Source organism: Natrix helvetica (genome assembly GCF_964273705.1).
Source record: "Natrix helvetica genome assembly, chromosome: 5".
In the NCBI taxonomy this organism is placed as follows: domain Eukaryota; kingdom Metazoa; phylum Chordata; class Lepidosauria; order Squamata; family Natricidae; genus Natrix; species Natrix helvetica.
The window spans coordinates 86,287,141-86,294,309 of NC_138551.1; positions in this window are offsets into that span (position 1 = coordinate 86,287,141).

Below are 7,169 nucleotides of genomic sequence, written 5' to 3' on the forward strand. Positions count from 1 at the left end.
GGCAATATCCGTTTTGCTCTGTGAATTCATGGATAGCTAATCCTAACCCTAAGTGGAATTTTTCCGATTGGGATTTTTCCATGTATTTTGCCAGGAAATGTACATAAGGCTGCCTCAAAAGGCGTGCCCCCTCCTAACCATACCAACAGGCTCCGAATCCAATGACGATGTCCGTTTTGCTCTGTGAATTCATGGATAGCTAACCCAAACCCTAAGTGAATTTTCCCCAATGGGATTTTCCCATGTATTTTGCAAGGAAACCTACATAAGGCCAGCTCAAAAGGCGTGACCCCTCCTACCCATACCAAAAGGCACCGAATACAATGTCGATGTCTGTTTTGCTCTGTGAATTCATGGACAGCTAACCCAAACCCTAAGGGGAATTTTCCCCAATGGGATTTTCCCATGTATTTTGCCAGGAAACGTACATAAGGCCGGCTCAAAAGGCGTGATTCCTCCTAACCATACCAACGAGCTCCGAATCCAATGACGATGTCCGGTTTGCTCTGCGAATTCATGGATAGCTAATCCTAACACTAAGTGGAATTTTTCCCAATGTGATTTTCCCATGTATTTTGCCAGGAAACGTACATAAGTCCGGCTCAAAAGGCGTGCCCACTCCTAACCATACCAATGGGCTACGAATCCAATGACGATGTCCATTTTGCTCTGTGAATTCATGGATAGCTAATCCTAACCCTAAGTGGAATTTTTCCGATTGGGATCTTCCCATGTATTTTGCCAGGAAACGTACATAAGGCCAGCTCAAAAGGAGTGACCCCTCCTAACCATACCAACGAGCTCCGAATCCAATGACGATGTCCGTTTTGCTCTGCGAATTCATGGATAGCTAATCCTAACACTAAGTGGAATTTTTCCCAATGTGATTTTCCCATGTATTTTGCCAGGAAATGTACATAAGGCCGGCTCAAAGGGCGTGACCCCTCCTAACCATACCAACAGGCACCGAATCCAATGGCAATATCCGTTTTGCTCTGCGAATTCATGGATAGCTAACCCTAACCCTAAGTGGAATATTTCCCAATGGGATTTTCCCATGTATTTTGCCAGGAAATGTACATAAGGCCGGCTCAAAAGGCGTGACCCCTCCTAACTATTCCCACAGGCTCCGAATCCAATGACGATGTCCGTTTTGCTCTGCGAATTCATGGATAGCTAACCCTAACACTAAGTGGAATTTTTCCCAATGGGATTTTCCCATGTATTTTGCCAGGAAACGTACATAAGGCCGGCTCAAAAGGCGTGACCCCTCCTAACCATACCGACAGGCTCCGAATCCAATGGCAATATCCGTTTTGCTCTGTGAATTCATGGATAGCTAATCCTAACCCTAAGTGGAATTTTTCCGATTGGGATTTTTCCATGTATTTTGCCAGGAAATGTACATAAGGCTGCCTCAAAAGGCGTGCCCCCTCCTAACCATACCAACAGGCTCCGAATCCAATGACGATGTCCGTTTTGCTCTGTGAATTCATGGATAGCTAACCCAAACCCTAAGTGAATTTTCCCCAATGGGATTTTCCCATGTATTTTGCAAGGAAACCTACATAAGGCCGGCTCAAAAGGCGTGACTCCTCCTAACCATACCAACGAGCTCCGAATCCAATGACGATGTCCGGTTTGCTCTGCGAATTCATGGATAGCTAACCCTAACCCTAAGTGGAATTTTTCCGATTGGGATCTTCCCATGTATTTTGCCAGGAAACGTACATAAGGCCAGCTCAAAAGGAGTGACCCCTCCTAACCATACCAACGAGCTCCGAATCCAATGACGATGTCCGTTTTGCTCTGCGAATTCATGGATAGCTAATCCTAACACTAAGTGGAATTTTTCCCAATGGGATTTTCCCATGTATTTTGCCAGGAAATGTACATAAGGCCGGCTCAAAGGGCGTGACCCCTCCTAACCATACCAACAGGCACCGAATCCAATGGCAATATCCGTTTTGCTCTGCGAATTCATGGATAGCTAACCCTAACCCTAAGTGGAATATTTCCCAATGGGATTTTCCCATGTATTTTGCCAGGAAATGTACATAAGGCCGGCTCAAAAGGCGTGACCCCTCCTAACTATTCCCACAGGCTCCGAATCCAATGACGATGTCCGTTTTGCTCTGCGAATTCATGGATAGCTAACCCTAACACTAAGTGGAATTTTTCCCAATGGGATTTTCCCATGTATTTTGCCAGGAAACGTACATAAGGCCGGCTCAAAAGGCGTGACCCCTCCTAACCATACCGACAGGCTCCGAATCCAATGGCAATATCCGTTTTGCTCTGTGAATTCATGGATAGCTAATCCTAACCCTAAGTGGAATTTTTCCGATTGGGATTTTTCCATGTATTTTGCCAGGAAATGTACATAAGGCTGCCTCAAAAGGCGTGCCCCCTCCTAACCATACCAACAGGCTCCGAATCCAATGACGATGTCCGTTTTGCTCTGTGAATTCATGGATAGCTAACCCAAACCCTAAGTGAATTTTCCCCAATGGGATTTTCCCATGTATTTTGCAAGGAAACCTACATAAGGCCAGCTCAAAAGGCGTGACCCCTCCTACCCATACCAAAAGGCACCGAATACAATGTCGATGTCTGTTTTGCTCTGTGAATTCATGGACAGCTAACCCAAACCCTAACGGGAATTTTCCCCAATGGGATTTTCCCATGTATTTTGCCAGGAAACGTACATAAGGCCGGCTCAAAAGGCGTGACTCCTCCTAACCATACCAACGAGCTCCGAATCCAATGACGATGTCCGGTTTGCTCTGCGAATTCATGGATAGCTAACCCTAACCCTAAGTGGAATTTTTCCGATTGGGATCTTCCCATGTATTTTGCCAGGAAACGTACATAAGGCCATCTCAAAAGGAGTGACCCCTCCTAACCATACCAACGAGCTCCGAATCCAATGACGATGTCCGTTTTGCTCTGCGAATTCATGGATAGCTAATCCTAACACTAAGTGGAATTTTTCCCAATGGGATTTTCCCATGTATTTTGCCAGGAAATGTACATAAGGCCGGCTCAAAGGGCGTGACCCCTCCTAACCATACCAACAGGCACCGAATCCAATGGCAATATCCGTTTTGCTCTGCGAATTCATGGATAGCTAACCCTAACCCTAAGTGGAATATTTCCCAATGGGATTTTCCCATGTATTTTGCCAGGAAATGTACATAAGGCCGGCTCAAAAGGCGTGACCCCTCCTAACTATTCCCACAGGCTCCGAATCCAATGACGATGTCCGTTTTGCTCTGCGAATTCATGGATAGCTAACCCTAACCCTAAGTGGAATATTTCCGATTGGGATTTTCCCATGTATTTTGCCAGGAAACGTACATAAGGCCGGCTCAAAAGGCGTGACTCCTCCTAACCATACCAACGGGCTCCGAATCCAATGACGATGTCCGTTTTGCTCTGCAAATTCATGGATAGCTAACCCTAACCCTAAGTGAAATTTTCCCCAATCGGATTTTCCCATGTATTTTGCCAGGAAAGGTACATAAGGCTGGCTCAAAAGGGGTGACCGCTCCTAACCATACCGACATGCTCCGAATCCAATGACGATGTCCTTTTTGCTCTGTAAATTCATGGATAGCTAACCCTAACCCTAAGTGGAATTTTCCCCAATGGGATTTTCCCATGTATTTTGCCAGGAAATGTACATAAGGCCGGCTCAAAGGACGTGACCCCTCCTAACCATACCGACAGGCTCCGAATCCAATGGCAATATCCGTTTTGCTCTGTGAATTCATGGATAGCTAATCCTAACCCTAAATGGAATTTTTCCGATTGGGATTTTCCCATGTATTTTGCCAGGAAATGTACATAAGGCCAGCTCAAAAGGCGTGACCCCTCCTAACCATACCGACAGACTCCGAATACAATGTCGATGTCTGTTTTGCTCTGTGAATTCATGGATAGCTAACCCAAACCCAAAGGGGAATTTTTCCGATTGGGATCTTCCCATGTATTTTGCCAGGAAATGTACATAAGGCCGGCTCAAAGGGCGTGACCCCTCCTAACCATACCAACAGGCACCGAATCCAATGGCAATATCCGTTTTGCTCTGCGAATTCATGGATAGCTAACCCTAACCCTAAGTGGAATATTTCCCAATGGGATTTTCCCATGTATTTTGCCAGGAAATGTACATAAGGCCGGCTCAAAAGGCGTGACCCCTCCTAACTATTCCCACAGGCTCCGAATCCAATGACGATGTCCGTTTTGCTCTGCGAATTCATGGATAGCTAACCCTAACCCTAAGTGGAATATTTCCGATTGGGATTTTCCCATGTATTTTGCCAGGAAACGTACATAAGGCCGGCTCAAAAGGCGTGACTCCTCCTAACCATACCAACGGGCTCCGAATCCAATGACGATGTCCGTTTTGCTCTGCAAATTCATGGATAGCTAACCCTAACCCTAAGTGAAATTTTCCCCAATCGGATTTTCCCATGTATTTTGCCAGGAAAGGTACATAAGGCTGGCTCAAAAGGGGTGACCGCTCCTAACCATACCGACATGCTCCGAATCCAATGACGATGTCCTTTTTGCTCTGTAAATTCATGGATAGCTAACCCTAACCCTAAGTGGAATTTTCCCCAATGGGATTTTCCCATGTATTTTGCCAGGAAATGTACATAAGGCCGGCTCAAAGGACGTGACCCCTCCTAACCATACCGACAGGCTCCGAATCCAATGGCAATATCCGTTTTGCTCTGTGAATTCATGGATAGCTAATCCTAACCCTAAATGGAATTTTTCCGATTGGGATTTTCCCATGTATTTTGCCAGGAAATGTACATAAGGCCAGCTCAAAAGGCGTGACCCCTCCTAACCATACCGACAGACTCCGAATACAATGTCGATGTCTGTTTTGCTCTGTGAATTCATGGATAGCTAACCCAAACCCAAAGGGGAATTTTTCCGATTGGGATCTTCCCATGTATTTTGCCAGGAAATGTACATAAGGCCGGCGCAAAAGGCGTGCCCCCTCCTAACCATACCAACAGGCTCGGAATCCAATGACGATGTCCGTTTTGCTCTGTGAATTCATGGATAGCTAACCCTAACCCTAAGTGGAATTTTCCCCAATGGGATTTTCCCATGTATTTTGCCAGGAAACGTACATAAGGCCGGCTCAAAAGGCGTGACTCCTCCTAACCATACCAACGAGCTCCGAATCCAATGACGATGTCCGTTTTGCTCTGCGAATTCATGGATAGCTAACCCTAACCCTAAGTGGAATTTTTCCGATTGGGATCTTCCCATGTATTTTGTCAGGAAATGTACATAACGCCCGCTCAAAAGGCGTGACCCCTCCTAACCATACCAACAGGCACCGAATCCAATGGCAATATCCGTTTTGCTCTGCGAATTCCTGGATAGCTAACCCTAACCCTATGTGGAATATTTCCCAATGGGATTTTCCCATGTATTTTGCCAGGAAATGTACATAAGGCCGGCTCAAAAGGCGTGACCCCTCCTAACCATTCCCACAGGCTCCGAATCCAATGACGATGTCCGTTTTGCTCTGTGAATTCATGGATAGCTAACCCTAACCCTACGTGAAATTTTCCCCAATGGGATTTTCCCATGTATTTTGCCAGGAAACGTACATAAGTCCGGCTCAAAAGGCGTGCCCCCTCCTAACCATACCAATGGGCTACGAATCCAATGACGATGTCCGTTTTGCTGTGTGAATTCATGGATAGCTAACCCTAACCCTAAGTGGAATTTTTCCGATTGGGATTTTCCCATGTATTTTGCCAGGAAACGTACATAAGGCCGGCTCAAATGGCGTGACTCCTCCTAACCATACCAACGGGCTCCGAATCCAATGACGATGTCCGTTTTGCTCTGTGAATTCATGGATAGCTAACCCTAACCCTAAGTGAAATTTTCCCAAATGGGATTTTCCCATGTATTTTGCCAGGAAATGTACATAAGGCCCGCTCAAAAGGCTTGGCCCCTCCTAACCATACCGACAGGCTCGGAATCCAATGGCAATATCCGTTTTGCTCTGCGAATTCATGAATAGCTAACCCTAACCCTAAGTGGAATTTTTCCGATTGGGATTTTCCCATGTATTTTGCCAGGAAATGTACATAAGGCCGGCTCAAAAGGCGTGACCCCTCCTAACCATACCAACAGGCTCCGAATCCAATGACGATGTCCGTTTTGCTCTGTGAATTCATGGATAGCTAACCCTAACCCTAAGTGGAATTTTCCCCAATGGGATTTTCCCATGTATTTTGCCAGGAAACGTACATAAGGCCGGCTCAAAAGGCGTGACTCCTCCTAACCATACCAACGAGCTCCGAATCCAATGACGATGTCCGTTTTGCTCTGCGAATTCATGGATAGCTAACCCTAACCCTAAGTGGAATTTTTCCGATTGGGATCTTCCCATGTATTTTGTCAGGAAATGTACATAACGCCGGCTCAAAAGGCGTGACCCCTCCTAACCATACCAACAGGCACCGAATCCAATGGCAATATCCGTTTTGCTCTGCGAATTCCTGGATAGCTAACCCTAACTCTATGTGGAATATTTCCCAATGGGATTTTCCCATGTATTTTGCCAGGAAATGTACATAAGGCCGGCTCAAAAGGCGTGACCCCTCCTAACCATTCCCACAGGCTCCGAATCCAATGACGATGTCCGTTTTGCTCTGTGAATTCATGGATAGCTAACCCTAACCCTACGTGAAATTTTCCCCAATGGGATTTTCCCATGTATTTTGCCAGGAAACGTACATAAGTCCGGCTCAAAAGGCGTGCCCCCTCCTAACCATACCAATGGGCTACGAATCCAATGACGATGTCCGTTTTGCTTTGCAAATTCATGGATAGCTAACCGTAACCCTAAGTGGAATTTTCCCCAATGGGATTTTCCCATGTATTTTGCCAGTCAAGATACATACGGCCGGCACAAAAGGCGTCCCTCCTCCTAAATATTCCCACAGGCTCCGAATCCAATGACGATGTCCGTTTTGCTCTGTGAATTCATGGATAGCTAACCCTAACCCTAAGTGAAATTCTCCCCAATGGGATTTTCCCATGTATTTTGCCAGGAAACGTACATACGTCCAGCTCAAAAGGCGGGACCCCTCCTAACCATACCGACAGGATCCGAATCCAAT